This window comes from Olea europaea, unplaced genomic scaffold, assembly GCF_002742605.1.
Source record: "Olea europaea var. sylvestris unplaced genomic scaffold, O_europaea_v1 scaffold1502, whole genome shotgun sequence".
Taxonomy (NCBI): domain Eukaryota; kingdom Viridiplantae; phylum Streptophyta; class Magnoliopsida; order Lamiales; family Oleaceae; genus Olea; species Olea europaea.
In genome coordinates this window covers 86,895-101,655 of record NW_019232593.1, presented here as the reverse complement: position 1 = coordinate 101,655, position 14,761 = coordinate 86,895, and positions in this window count along the sequence as shown.

Below are 14,761 nucleotides of genomic sequence, written 5' to 3'. Positions count from 1 at the left end.
TTTTATTTTTTTAAAAATTAATGCATTACAACTTGGAGCTCGATCCATTAGCCCACTTGATCATTCTAACCCCTAGTCGAACTCCTTTTCATCTCTTTCACTCATTTCTCCCTTATCCGGCCATTGACTGGATCATCAGAGTGCAAACGATTGTCGAATATTTTTTTCGATTGGCAACCTTCTTTTTCCAACGAGGTGTTCCAGTGTGCAGGTGATATCTACATGGAGAAGAGATGGATTGGATTCTGTTAGTCACATGTGTGTGCAAAAATTGATATCAATGATTTACTTTATTTTAATTATAATAATACTGTTAAACTTTATATATAAGATGCGTCACTATGAGTTTCAATCTGAATGAACAGTGAAATGCCGTTTTAATTGATTTTTAAAGTACTTAGAAATATTTTCAATTCTACTGTAAGGCATAATGAATAATTTTGGAATTTAATAAAATAAAATAAGATTTATACGTGTGAATTGAAATAAATTTTTTAATAGATGAAAAGAATGAGCTTATCTCTTTAAATGCAATAAATAGATTTGACCATCGGTTGAATTAGTCCAAATATTTCAATGCCCAAAACCATACATTATCGGAACCAAACTCGAGTCAAAATCGTCAATTTCAATTCAAGTTCTACACATAATATTTTATAATAAAATCATGAGCAGACAATACAATTATTTTATCAATATCTAGCAGAAATAGAAGAAATAAAATATACAATCGAATACATATTTTAACACTTTTTTAAGTTAGAGCAAATATATTATCAAATAGTATCCAATATCTAGTATAATAACATTCGATTCCAACTGTGACTCCACGTGCAACACCTCAAGAAGGTTTGTGAGGTGGGCAGCACGTAAATCGCGACTAGGAGAAATTATGAACGAAAATAATATTATTCAATTATTCAAATGAATCAATGCTGATTGATTAGGGTACTTACCACTTGGGCTTAGAACTAGTTAGGCCTTGCAAGCTTCAACTTGTTGGATGGGGTCATTGCATTAGGATGAGTAAAAAATAAAAATTTATAAAAATGACATTGAATTTCAAAGTCAGTAACCTACGATTTTGGTTCAAGAATAAAGAAACGTCCGATCGACTATTAATTTTGATTCTTTATTATTTTTGGAACTAGAACCAAAAGTTCGATTTCGATTCGAGGGGTTCAATTTTGGTTAAAATCCCCACTCCTAGCTACAAATGCATATCGAAGATCACGGCGTTTGAAATAAGGTGCATCTTTCAGAGGTGGTGGAATCTGGACCGCATCTCAATCTAAAATGATTTGATTTAACAGTCATTGAAAGTGCACTCATTATGAATACACAAAACCATTCTAAATACACAGTGAAAATCTATAAGTTCCCATTTCGTTCAATTTTTCGTCATCCGAAAATAATTTATTGATATGTAATTAATTAACACATTTTTCAATATTTTGATGTTCATTGTATTTTCTGTGATTGTGGCTTTACATAAAGGTGACTAGTTCAACTGAGCAAACTAGCTAGTGAAATGATTGGATAAAATTCAGCCCCGGTTGGAGCTCCTGTCATGCGTTTTCTACAACGTAAATCCACCATAAGTGTACGGTGCCAAGTTTTGTAATATATGAATGGAGTTGGATGTTGAATCCACATGAATATTAATATCATTTTATACTAAGTACTATAATTGTGTTGCTTTATTTTATCTATATGAATGGATTTTAGAATCAATGTTTTAAAACTAATCTAATGATGAATATGGTGACGAACTCAACAAATAAATGCAAGTTAGAAAAATAATCAAGACGAAAAAGCTTGGGATTATGATTTCACTTAACTATCAAAAATGACTTTCAAAAACCTAGTTATCTCTAATAAATTTTTCATGTTTATAAGCAAGACCCCAAATTTAATTCTACACCCTCTCTTGAGTGTCGAGTAAAAACTATTCCTAGAAATCAATTTCAATATTTCTATTCCAAATTAAAATCAAAGAATTATCAAGTTCATGGCTCTTATGTGGAACAAGTTTCAAAGGAATTATACTTTCTCTCGAAATCTATAAAACCTATGTTGTGTTATTGTTGTGATTGCACCTAAATTTTCTACTCTCGAGTGTCGAAATTGACTAAAATCTACTCATTCAATTAGTTGTCAATTAACTAAAAGCATTAAAATCATGACACAAATAAATAGAATTGAAATTTTCATAGAAATAACTAAAATAAATTCAAATTATATTCTCAAATTTTGATTAATCAAACCCTAGAAAAATAGTTTAGATCTTCAATCTTTTTCTTTGATGTTGTTCTTATCTCCTTTTAATTTCTTGATGATTATTTGCGTCTTGCCTAATTGAATTCTACTCAAAAGGTGGTCTTTAGGGTTGTATTTATACCATCATGAAATTTTGGAAGAGTTAGGATTGGATTGGACAAAGAAAGAATTCAAAAAAATTCAAAATTATTTTATTCTCGCCTAGCAGCTATGCGGCGTCGTGATGCTACTGATTTTCAGAATTAGTGGCACTATGGTGCCCACTTTCAAGTGGAAAAACAACGGTGCACATTTTTCAATTTTTTTCTCATAAATTTTTCTCCCGATATCAAAATAAGGCGATTCAAAATGTGTTGAAAAGATAACTTAAAGGGCTACAACTTTACTTTAGATGACTTTTTCCAATTTAAACGTGTACTCTGTCAAAAATGAATCTCTTGCTAAAAATGTAGAACATACTTGTACATTGAAAGTTGATTTGTGAAATTTTTTTGATCATATTTCACTCCTTTTTTACTTCTAATTACATTCGGATGACTCCTAGCAATCTTCAATTATAATTTGTGGTTGAAATCAACTACTGAAAAGTTGCAACTAAGTCCTCAAACTTTGGATTTCACAATTTTTCGTCGTTATTTACTTCTTTCTTTCAATTTAACCTCCAATCATCTAGCTTCACCAAATCAACATCAACTTATCCTTAATTCATGCCAACATCACTGTTTTCTTCAAATTTTACACCATTCACACCAATTCACCTAACCTATAAAATAACATTAAAACACACATTAAAATGCCCTAAAACTCTAAGAATTAAACAAAATATCAAGATTAAATAACATTAATATAATGAGTGAAACACACTCATCAGCTTCATTTCGATAAGAAAATATATTTTGGGATAGTGATTTTCCCGAAAAAGTTTGGTTAAAAAAGAAGGTAAAGTTTTCGATTTTTTAGAAAATATGCGGTTGAAAATGAATTTTGAAAAAATGGAGGTCAAACATAAGCTCAGTATCTTTTAATTTTTTCATGCTGCCAACATCTCAACATGAGAAGTAAAAATTCAACGGTATAAATTTCAAGCTTTGGAACAAAATTTATTGATCTATCTGATGATGCTAAAATTGGTTAAGATTCTGTGTGGAGATTGCCCGCTCATAGACCCAAGCAAATGCCAGTGACAAAATCACGCTGATAGCAATTGAAGTGTGGAAGTATGCTGCGTTTTATGACAGAACTACATTCTCAATAAATTGGATAACACATTATGATGTGATAATGTTGTTCAACCAACAATAACAACAACAATAAAAAAAAGGTCCATGGGACCGCATGGCCTAATGCCAAGACCAAATGGTCTTGGCATGGGCAAACCATGCGACCATATGGGTTTGTACCATGCGGTCGCATGGTGCAATTATTTGGCTGTTGGAGGCCGTTTTCTCCCGTTGTAAATTCAAAATTTGTGACTTTTGGCTTAAAGTTTGGTACTATTTCATGAATGTCGTGTATACCTATATATATTGGATTCATGTTGAAGGCAAACACATTACAAAAATATCAAGGTTCCATATTACTTCCAAAATCAAGATCAAAGTCTTTAAAAGCCATATTCATATTCATCCTTTGTGTTCTTCAAGTTTTCTAGGATTTGCACTTGTACTTTGGTGCTTAAATCCTTCTAAGGCTTGTTATAATCCTGCAAACCATTTGCCAACAACCTTTGAAGCATCTCAAATTCATAGGAGGAGGAGCAAATATCGTTTGAGGATAACGATATCGTGTTCAAGCCATTCATTGATACAAGTCCGAAGATTATCTTGTTATTGACATTTTCGGTTCATATTTTGTGATCTCTACTCCAATCCGGTGAATTTTCTCCAATAATCTCAAACGATATCTACAGTGGAAAGCAAGACAACGTTGGCGACAATCAAATTCATGAATCAAAACTTGGTGCGGTTAAATCGGTTCGATGGAATGAGCTACACTCGATGGAAAAACAAATTGAAGTTTCTTCTCACTGCACTAAAGATCTTCTACATCCTAGATCCGAAATTTGCGCCACTACCGGAACCAGCAAATGGAGAAATCGAAGCGGTGAGGAATGAAAGACAAAAGCACTAAGAAGATGAGTTAATATGCCACGGTCACATTCTCAACGCATTATCAGATCGTTTGTATGATTATATACAAACACAACTTTAGTAAAGGAAATTTGGGATGTGCTCGAAAATAAGTACAAAGCAGAAGAATAAGGTACAAAGAAATTTTTAATTTCTAAGTATTCCGATTTTAAATTTTTTGAGAATATTCCCCTTCTTCCCCAAATACATGAAATGCAAGTATTGTCAATAAGTTGAAGGTGGTGAAAATTGAAATACCGGAGACCTTTCAAGTGGGGGTTATAATTGTCAAACTTCCTGGAACTTGGAAAGGATATCGGAAGAAGATAATGCATAGTTTCGAAGATTATCCTTTGAAACAATTGCAAAAATGTCTTCGGATTGAGGAAGAGTCGAGAATACGTGATAAAAGTACCGAATGGCCAACAAAATCCAACAAAAGGAAGCCTTCAAGAAACCTTAATAAGTTCAAGGAGAAGACCAAAGGAGGCTACTTTGTTTGTAGGAAATCTAGACACTATGCAAAAGATTGTAGACACCGAAAATACAACAACTCCGAGGGTAAAGTGAATTTCATTCAACAAGATAAGATTGTGGCCACCGTGAGTGAAATAAATGCAATTAAGGGAAAGGTTCCCGGCTGGTGGTATGATACCTGTGGCACGGTGCATGTATCATGTGACAAATCTTTGTTCAAAACATACAATGAAGTGGATGGAGACCAAGAGATCCAAATGGATAACGAGGTGTGATCCAAAGTAATTGAAAAAGGAAATGTAGAAATTATTTTCACTTCTGGGAAAAATGTTACTCTCACAAATATACTACATGTTCCAAATATGAATAGGAACTTAGTGAGTAGAAATCTTTTTGGGAAAATCGGGCATTAAAAGTGTCTTTGAGTCCGGTAAACTTGTATGGTCACTTAACGAAAAATTTGTTGGAAATGACTATTCATGTGAAGGAATGGTCAAACTTTCTACTATTGACAATGAAATAAATAGAGTTGATTTTACTTACATGATGGATTTATTTTCTTCATGGCATACTAGATTCGGTCACATAGGTAAAAGTACCATAAAAAAACTCATCAGAAATTGTGACTTAATTTCATATGATGAAAATGATGTCATTAAATGCAAAACACGTGTAGAAGCAAAAATGGTTAAAATTCTTATCAAAGCATCAAGAGGGCTTCTAGTATATTAGAATTAATTCATTCCGATATATTTGAATTGAATGGCATGCTAACAAGAGGTGAAAATAGATATTTCATAACATTTATTGATGATTGCTCAAAATACACCTATGTTTATTTGATGAAACATAAATACGAGGCATTTGATTCATTTAAGACTTATAAAAATAAAGTTGAAAATCACTTAAATAAGAAAATAAAGACCTTAAGAAGTGATAAAGGGGATGCATACTTCTCTAGTGAATTTAATTTATATTGTAAACAACATGGCATAATTCACCAATATTCTGCACCTATGACACTTGAACAAAACGGTTTGATTGAAAGGAAGAATAGAATTTTAGTAGAAACAATTAATGCCATGCTTATATTTGCTAAGTTGTCATTTAATTTATGGGGTGAAACTTTATTAAGTGCATGTAAGAAACTTAATAGAATTCCTTCTAAACATATAAATGTTTCTCCCTATGAATTGTGGTAAAGAAGAAAATTGAACATTGGATACTTTAAAGTGTGGGGGTGTCTTTCTTATTGTAAGAACACAAATCCAAATAGGATCAAATTAGGACCAAGATGCATTAAATGTGCTTTTGTGGGATATACTAATAATAGCAAATCTTATAGATTGCTAAACTTGGAGACCAATGTGATTATCGAATCAAATGATGTAGAGTTCTTTGAAGATTTGTTATCATCGGATAATGAATTAAAGGAAAATATTGAAAACATCCCTAACTCAAGTGGAACACGTAATGAAATATCTTCTAAAGATCTTGATGAGTCTAGTGAACCACGAAAAAGTAAGAGAACTTGAGTTGAGAAGTCTTTGGGATCGGATGAAATTGATTCTCAACTTATCTCATTTTACTTAGTAGAAGGAAATGAGTTGAATGTTGTAAGAATAATTCTTTTTGTTCTACAAGTGAAAATAGACCCTAAAACATATGAAGAAGCTATGGCTTCTCGTGATAGCATTTTTTGGAAAGATACAGTTAAGATTAAATGGATTCGATAATGTCTAATAAAACTTGGGAACTTATCGTTCTACCACCGGGATCCAAACCTATTGGATGTAAATGGGTATTTAGGAGGAAATATAATGTTGATAGCTCTCTAAATACTTTTAAAGTTAGACTAGTAGCTAAGGGATATTGACAGAATGAAAGAATTGACTATTTTGACACTTATGCACCGATAGTTAGAATAACATCGATTAGGATATTATTCGCATTGGCTTCAATAAATGACTTGTATGTTCATCAAATGGATGTCAAAATGACATTCTTAAATGGGGATCTCGATGAGGAGGTCTATATGGAGCAACTCGAAGGGTTCGTTCTACTTGGAAATGAACATAAGGTATGCAAGTTAGTAAAATCCTTATATGGTTTGAAGCAGACACCCAAGAAATGGCATGAGAAGTTTGACTTAGCTATAACATCAATCAGATTTAAACATAATAGCATAGATAGATGTCTATATTCTAAAGTGTATCATGATTATGTGACATTTATATGTTTATATGTTGACGATATGTTAATTATGAGTAATCACATGGACGGTATAGAAGAAACAAAGATGTTTCTATCTTTCGCATTCAAGATGAAGGATCTTGGTCAAGTGGATACCATTTTAAGTATCAAAGTCACAAAGACTAGTGGGGATTATCACCTAAGTCAATCACATTATAGTACCCTAGTTAATCCAAGTTCAAAACTTGTAAAGAATGATGGAAGGACGATTGCTCAATTGGAGTATGCTAATGCTATTGGAAGTCTTATGTATGCAGTTCAGTGTACAAGACCGGATATAGCATAAGCTATTAGTAAACTTGGTAGATTTACTAGAAATCCAAGCAAAAATCATTGGAGGGCCATTGGGAGAGTTCTTGAATACTTAAAGAAAATCAAGAACTTAGGCCTGCAATATACTAAATTCTCGACAATATTGGAAAGATTTACCGATGCTAGTTGGATATCTAGCACGGGTGAAAATAAATCCACCTCAGGTTGGGTGTTCACTCTAGGAGGAAGTGATATTTCTTGGAAATCAAAGAAACAAATATGCATAACATACTCGACTATGGAATCAGAATTTGTAGCCCTATCGGATACTGAGAAAGAAGTTGTGTGGTTTAAGGATTTCTTTTATGAGATACCTTTGGGATCGAAGAATATTTCTTCAATACCTATCATGTGTGATAATCAGCCACATTAGCAAAAGCATACAACGAGGTATACAACAGAAAGCCTAGACACATGAGTCTTAGACATGACTATATAAGAAAGTTAATCAAGGATGGAATAATTTTCCTAAATTATGTAAGGTCAATTGAGAATTTGGCGGATCTTTTGACTAAATCTCTAAACAGAGATTTAATAGCATTTACTTCAAGTAGGATGGGATTGAAATTCTTTAACTAAAAAGGTTCACCAATGACAGCAACCCTATCTTTCATTACTCAAAAGATAATTTACAGGTTCAAAGGGTAACAACAAGTCATTCGATCTATGAATAGTTGCAGTATTATTAAAAAAATCGCAATAATCCCATCCTAATTAAATTAATGCTGGTTGTTATTGAAATGAGGAATGAGCTATAAGCTCTTAATGAAATTCAGTGCTAAAACACAAGTATCTCTAAAAGTAACAAATGTACCGGAAGAACTTTACCTAAACAATTTTCAAGGTCGTGTTGCCTTAATAGAGAGTTGGAGTTTCTCTCTTAAAACATTGTTGAAAGGATAAGGGCAAGGCCATAAAAGCGCTAAGCGAGTTATGAGGAACTTGAGAACACGCGGTACTCGTATGTGTGTTTTTACCGATATTGTCATATGGAATAACTGGTTCAAAACTACACGCTACCTTTGATTCCGACTATACTTTGTTTAAATTACACTATTGTTAGATTCAAATCGAAAAATATCTAATCCTTATGCATGAGTATCATATATTATGAATATAAGACTTGTTAATTTTGAACAAGTGTGGGATTGATGTGATAATGTTGTTCAAAACTAACAACAACAACAACAACAACAAAAAAAGGGTCCATGCGACCACGTGGTAGACCGCATGGCCTAATGCCAAGACCAAATGGTCTCTACATGGGCAAACCATGCAATCGCATGGGTTTGCACTATGCGGTCGCATGTTGCAATTATTTGGCCGTTGGAGGCCGTTTTCTCCCGTTGTAAATTCAAAATTGGTGACTTTTGGTTTAAAGTTTGGTACCATTTCGTGAATATAGTGTATACCTATATACATTGGATCCATATTGAAGGCAAACACATTAAAAAAATATCAAGGTTCCATATTACTTGCAAAATCAATATCAAAGTCTTTAAAAGCCATATTCATATTCATCCTTTGTGTTTTTAAAGTTTTCTAGGATTTGCACTTGTGTTTTGGTGCTTAAATCCTTGCAAGACTTGTTATAATCCTGCAAACCATTTGCCAATAACCTTCAAAGCATCTCAAATTCATAGGAGAAGGGGCAAATATCGTTTGAGGACAACGATATCGTGTTCAAGCAATTCATTGATACAAGTCCAAAGATTATCTTGTTATTGGCGTTTTCGGTTCATATTTTGTGATCTCTACTCTAACCCGGTAAATTTTCTCCAACACTTTATACAAAATATAATGTGTATTATTTGATGAAGTCGGCTAAAGAATTATGGGATTCTCTTAATAAGAAATACAAAAGTAAACATGTTAGAGACAACGAAATTTATTGTTGACAAAATTTTCAATTTGTAATTGTGATCTGGAAGAATTTCTAGAGCCAAGTTCAAGATATACCTATTATGCTTCATTACATTGCGGCAAAATGCATGAAATTGAGCGAGTCTTTCTAGATTGTTGTTATGATAAAATAACTAAATTCACAATAGAAAGATTTTATTGGGAAAATGAGTTATTTGTGTGTAGATATTTATCAATTAGCATAGTCAATTAAATTGACATAATTCAACAATAATATAAAAATAAAAAGAGAGTTAGAAAAGTAAGCCTCTAGAGTCACATCAAAGATGCCGTCCTAAAATTGTGTTGTCTCCCCTTTGTGCGAGTTCTTTCGGCACTACACGATGTCAAGATAAAATCCATATGGCTCATAGCCAGTTCTTTTTTTATGGGCATGATCACAGGTAGATAAAGAACAAGCCTCACATCGAGTTGCCAAAAATTATAGAAATATAATATACGATGTAGATGGAGTATTTTGTTTTTTCTTGTATCTCAAGTTATTTTTCTCAATGAAAGAACTCCCTCTTATAGGGATAAATTTAACCCCCACAATTAAACCATTAAAATATAAGTTACCATATGAATTATGATTTTCTAATTTTTTGTTAAAACTTAAAACTAAAATGTTTTAATTTAGAAAGGTTGAAACTTATTTTAAATTACAACAATCCCTACAAGTTTTAAACTTTTAAAATAGAGAAATATATAATATATAGTGGCAACGTTATACCGTATAATAGGTGTAGGTGCCTTTTGAACTTAAACCTCACTTAGTGATAACAATTTCAATTTAAGGAAGCCATAATGGACTAAGCATTGATTTAGATCCCTTTGGCCAAACTTCAGTTGTCTCACATAGAGTATCAATTTAGGCTCTAATTCATAGTGAGTAGCGCTATAATCTTGATTCTAGTAAAAATCTTTAGGGAATAGTTCAATACTATAGCCACGGCCTCATAACAACTCTTACATGGGTGAGTCCTTAAAAAATGTGTGTGATCCACTAATATGATCCTAGATCAATCAAGATCAATCACGGGAGCAAAATTCATGGAAAAGGTGCAAAGGGCTCGATTAGGAGTAACATGGAACAATGATGATACACAAGGCCATATAAATGCGTACTTAAGAAGCGAGGCACATGGAGTCAAAGATAACACTGCAAGTGTCAAGATCAAAGCTGGGGTCAAGGGCCGAAGAGCTATAGAACAAATCTTTGGAAGAACCAAAATTCGGGCCAACACGCAAAGCCATGCGATCGCTAGGCTTTAAAGCTCATGCGGTCGCATAGACAGGGACAGGGATTGAAGAGGCAGCCCACGTTTCTTCCATGCAACCGCGGCTAAAAGAACCATACAGTCACATGGTTTATTCAGGATGCAACTTTTTCCTTTTTTTCGCGAGAATTTTGTTTTGATTTAAATTGTTATTTTTGATAACTTTATAAATTTAGGACTCTTAATATTCTGTTTTCCCATTATTCCTGGGGTAGTATAAATACTTTTTCCTATTATTCATTGTGGAACTTTTGGTATTTGAATTAATCAGAGGCAATGTTGCTTCCTTCTTTGTTCTTCGTGAACAATTAATTTAACTTATCGGGATAATTTCTTGTGGTGTTCACCAATCAAAGTGAGATTCGTGGGTTGTACAATTATTGGATCAAGGTATTGATCGGTATTAAATGGCACGCCGCAAGTGCACGGGTCGCGATCAAGTAGTATAATGGACCTTTTAAGTCCCAATCGATCCCTCAGAGAGTGTTGTTTTTAATTACGAGTGTATTTGTTTCAAATTAACGAAAAAGATACACACATTTAAAAGTTCGATTTTAAAGACTATAAAAAGGCGAAAACTCGATTTTAATTTAAAATACTTAAATAATACTTAAAAAGTGGAAAAGTTTGATTTTAAAAGATGTTGGAATTTATGATTTCGCTTAACCCTTTTCAAGCCAATTATGCGTCGATGCAAATTACCAAAATATGTGGTTAGACCCGATTTTCCAAAATTAGTCAATAACCTCTGTCGAGCGATATCAACCCTAATTGCTTGGCATTAACATATTTCTATGTCGTTCTAAACCAAACAACTGCATTCAATTTTTGTGAAAATAACTCAACGGGTCACATAGGGTAGGTATACATGTCTGGATACCTAAACGCGTGTAGTCGAAACCATACAAACCTATGGTATTAATTATTTCAGTCCATTATGTGCAACTATTTTTCAATAATTACGCAACTACCTAACCACAACATCTATTGACGTCAAATAAATGTAGTAATCTTAAACATGATAATTAATACACCAATATTTTGATAACAAATGCATATCTAACAACATATAACACGATATTAATGAAAATAGGTTAAGCTAATACATAAATTCCAACATAAACTTGTTTAGTTCATCATTCTAACAAAATAACAAAGACATTCTCATAAACATATCATTACAAACATGAAGAACTAAATGAAAGGAATACAAAAGTTGAGATAAAATCCTTTTAAATACGAATTGTAATTCCTTCAATGTATTCTTCAAGCTTTCCTTAATGATCTCCTTGCTATATTCACTTGATTCTCAAAATAAAACTAAAATTAACAAAAGAAAATAAAACTAAAAGAAGAAAAATCAAGAAAAAGAGAGAGAGAGACCAAGAGAGATAGAGAGAAAAGTGAAAGAGTTGGGGAATTTTTTTTACCTACCAAGTTATATTAGTATATATATGGAATATGTATAAAATATAATATAAAAAAAAGAAGAAGATATTATTAGATACATAAATATCCTAAAAATATCTAGGATAAAATATAATATATATAAAAAAAGATATTATTAGACACAACATAAATATCCTAAAAATATCTAGAATAAAATAAGGATAAAATAATAAAATTGTTGACCAAAAAATCTCGAAATTGCAGATCAGGTCCTTCAACTTTCATTTAGTGCAATTTGGTGCTCAAAATTTGACTTTTATTACATTTAGGCCCTTCCATAATTGCACTTCAAGTCCTTTTCCTTCTCTTTTCGCTCGTTATACTTCTTTCCGGGGTTTTAGCCTACAAAAGTAACAATTACACAATCATAAATAGAAATCTACTCAATTTTATCAATAATAAAGTCCCAAAAAGTGTTAAATAAGTGTGTAAAAACACACTTATCAGGTATTCTACTAATTACTTTGGTTTCGGGTTTATTTAATTCTTCGGGTCAAACTTTAAACTCCGGGTTTTGATTTCTTTAATTGTGTAATCAAATGGTCAATATATCCGTATTGTATTAGTTGTTTGATTCACTAATTTTTTGGTCAAATTCCATATATTTTGATTTTTGGCTTTCTTGAGGTTTTTGTTATTCTTTTGTGGGTTAATAGCGATCTAGCTATCAAAGTTCACATTATACACACCTCGCGTCTATCCTCGGTACTCATTTAACCTTAAACCCTTCCCAACATCACATTTATTAGCACTATATCACCATAGGGATGAGCACAAATAATACAATGCTATTACGAGTCACGCAGTACGAATTATTTCTATTATATTGAACATTTTTCATAGGATCTCCAATCACAAAGATTAGGTTACTTTCAAAGGTAACTCCCTTATGAGTTTAATCCCATATCCCTCGATGGTTTATTATATCCATAATGGATTATAATTTCTTTTATGTCCATCTTGGACAATAATTGGTACCAACAATTTGCAAAACTTTTCTTCTTCACCTGCACATCAGCATATCTACAAAATCTTCTTAAAATTTCTAAAATATCAATATCACATATTTAAGTAAGATAAACATATGAAATTTAGAAATTGACTTCTAGTAATATGTTTGCGCTAATACATCCATTGAGCTCTTGTATTTCACCTGCATATTTACAATTTTATTTCAACACTTTTCAAAGTCAGTTTTACAACAAAAGTATGTAAGCTGAATCTATTTGAAATTTTAAAAACACCCACATTTGAAAGATATCCATCGTGTGGATCTTCTTTGAAATTTTTCATGTATGCAAATACTTCTAAACACTTTCACAAAATGTTAGTGTCATAATAAATATAAGTAACTTAGATAGAATTACATAAAAGTATTCATGTTCCATTTTTGTTAGTAACAAAAAATATACTACTAACTAATGATTGAAATATGAGTTCTTTTATATTTACCCATTTATTTTCCACGAGGATCAAAGTTATAGAAGATATAAATAAAATGCTTCAATTGACAAAACAAGTTTACTAGACAGCCTTTTAAATCTTTACCATCCTCAAGGGTTACACATTTGCTCTCAAAGCAAAAAGCCTATAAATTTGATTTAGACATTTTAAATAGTGCATTAACTTTAGCAACACCAATACCACGACATGAATAATAAAATGGAACATCATGATTCTTCGAACTTCAACAAAATATCTTCCCTATGAATTACAATGTGTTCCACTATTTTCTTGCATTACTCTCAATTGTAACATTAAATACAATGTTGAGAAGCCAAGAGACCCCAAAGCAAATAGAGTTTCTTGATCAATTTTTATTACTCTTCCTAATTTTGTTTGCTTGAGGTTTAAAACAAAAGCATACTCCTAATCTATGGCAACCCTCTCCAACCTTTCTCTGCTTGACAATAAAGCACCTAGTTAAGCTTCCATACTTTTTGCTTGGTTTCTTGTTCGCCTCTCTATTTATACTGGCTGAAATATGTCATTATGACTGAATAAGAAAAAGTTGCTCTAAAGACCTCCTTGTCCCTCCTACATTTCCGTGTCACTCGATGTACAAACTTTTATACCAGGCCCAATCATAGCAGCTACTAAACTCACACTTCTTAAGCCTATCCCAAACTCCTTCCCAGTTGTTCAATTTTACGTTTTTCAAACAAATTTTGTTTAGCACTTTGATTATGATATTTATGCCTTGTTTGATCCCCATTTTGGGGAAACAATGCATTTTGAATAATAGATTGAAGGAGAATGAGGGGTAAAAAATTAAAGAAAAGTTTTGAATTTGCATGTAATATTATTTTATTGAAGTACGTGTGGTTGAAAATAAATTTTTTTTAAAAAAATGAATTTTTAGAAGAATGAGAATCAAACAGGGCTTAATTTTGTATTAAAAGTTAATATTAAAATCAAAACTAAAAATTATTATTTGTTGTGGAAGTTTAAACCTTTTTTTAAAAAAAATATGTTACAACAGAACCCACAACGAGAACAATACATCTACATGTTTTATCAATTCCTTGAACCACAGCAATAACTTTGCATATTTCCAATCAACGGTGCAATTCAATGTAATGGTTTTTTCCACAAAATAGGATAGAATTTATGAATTCCATCGACTCCAATAACCTTATCCATCATTCAGATCAAATTCATAATTTATATTAAACTTAA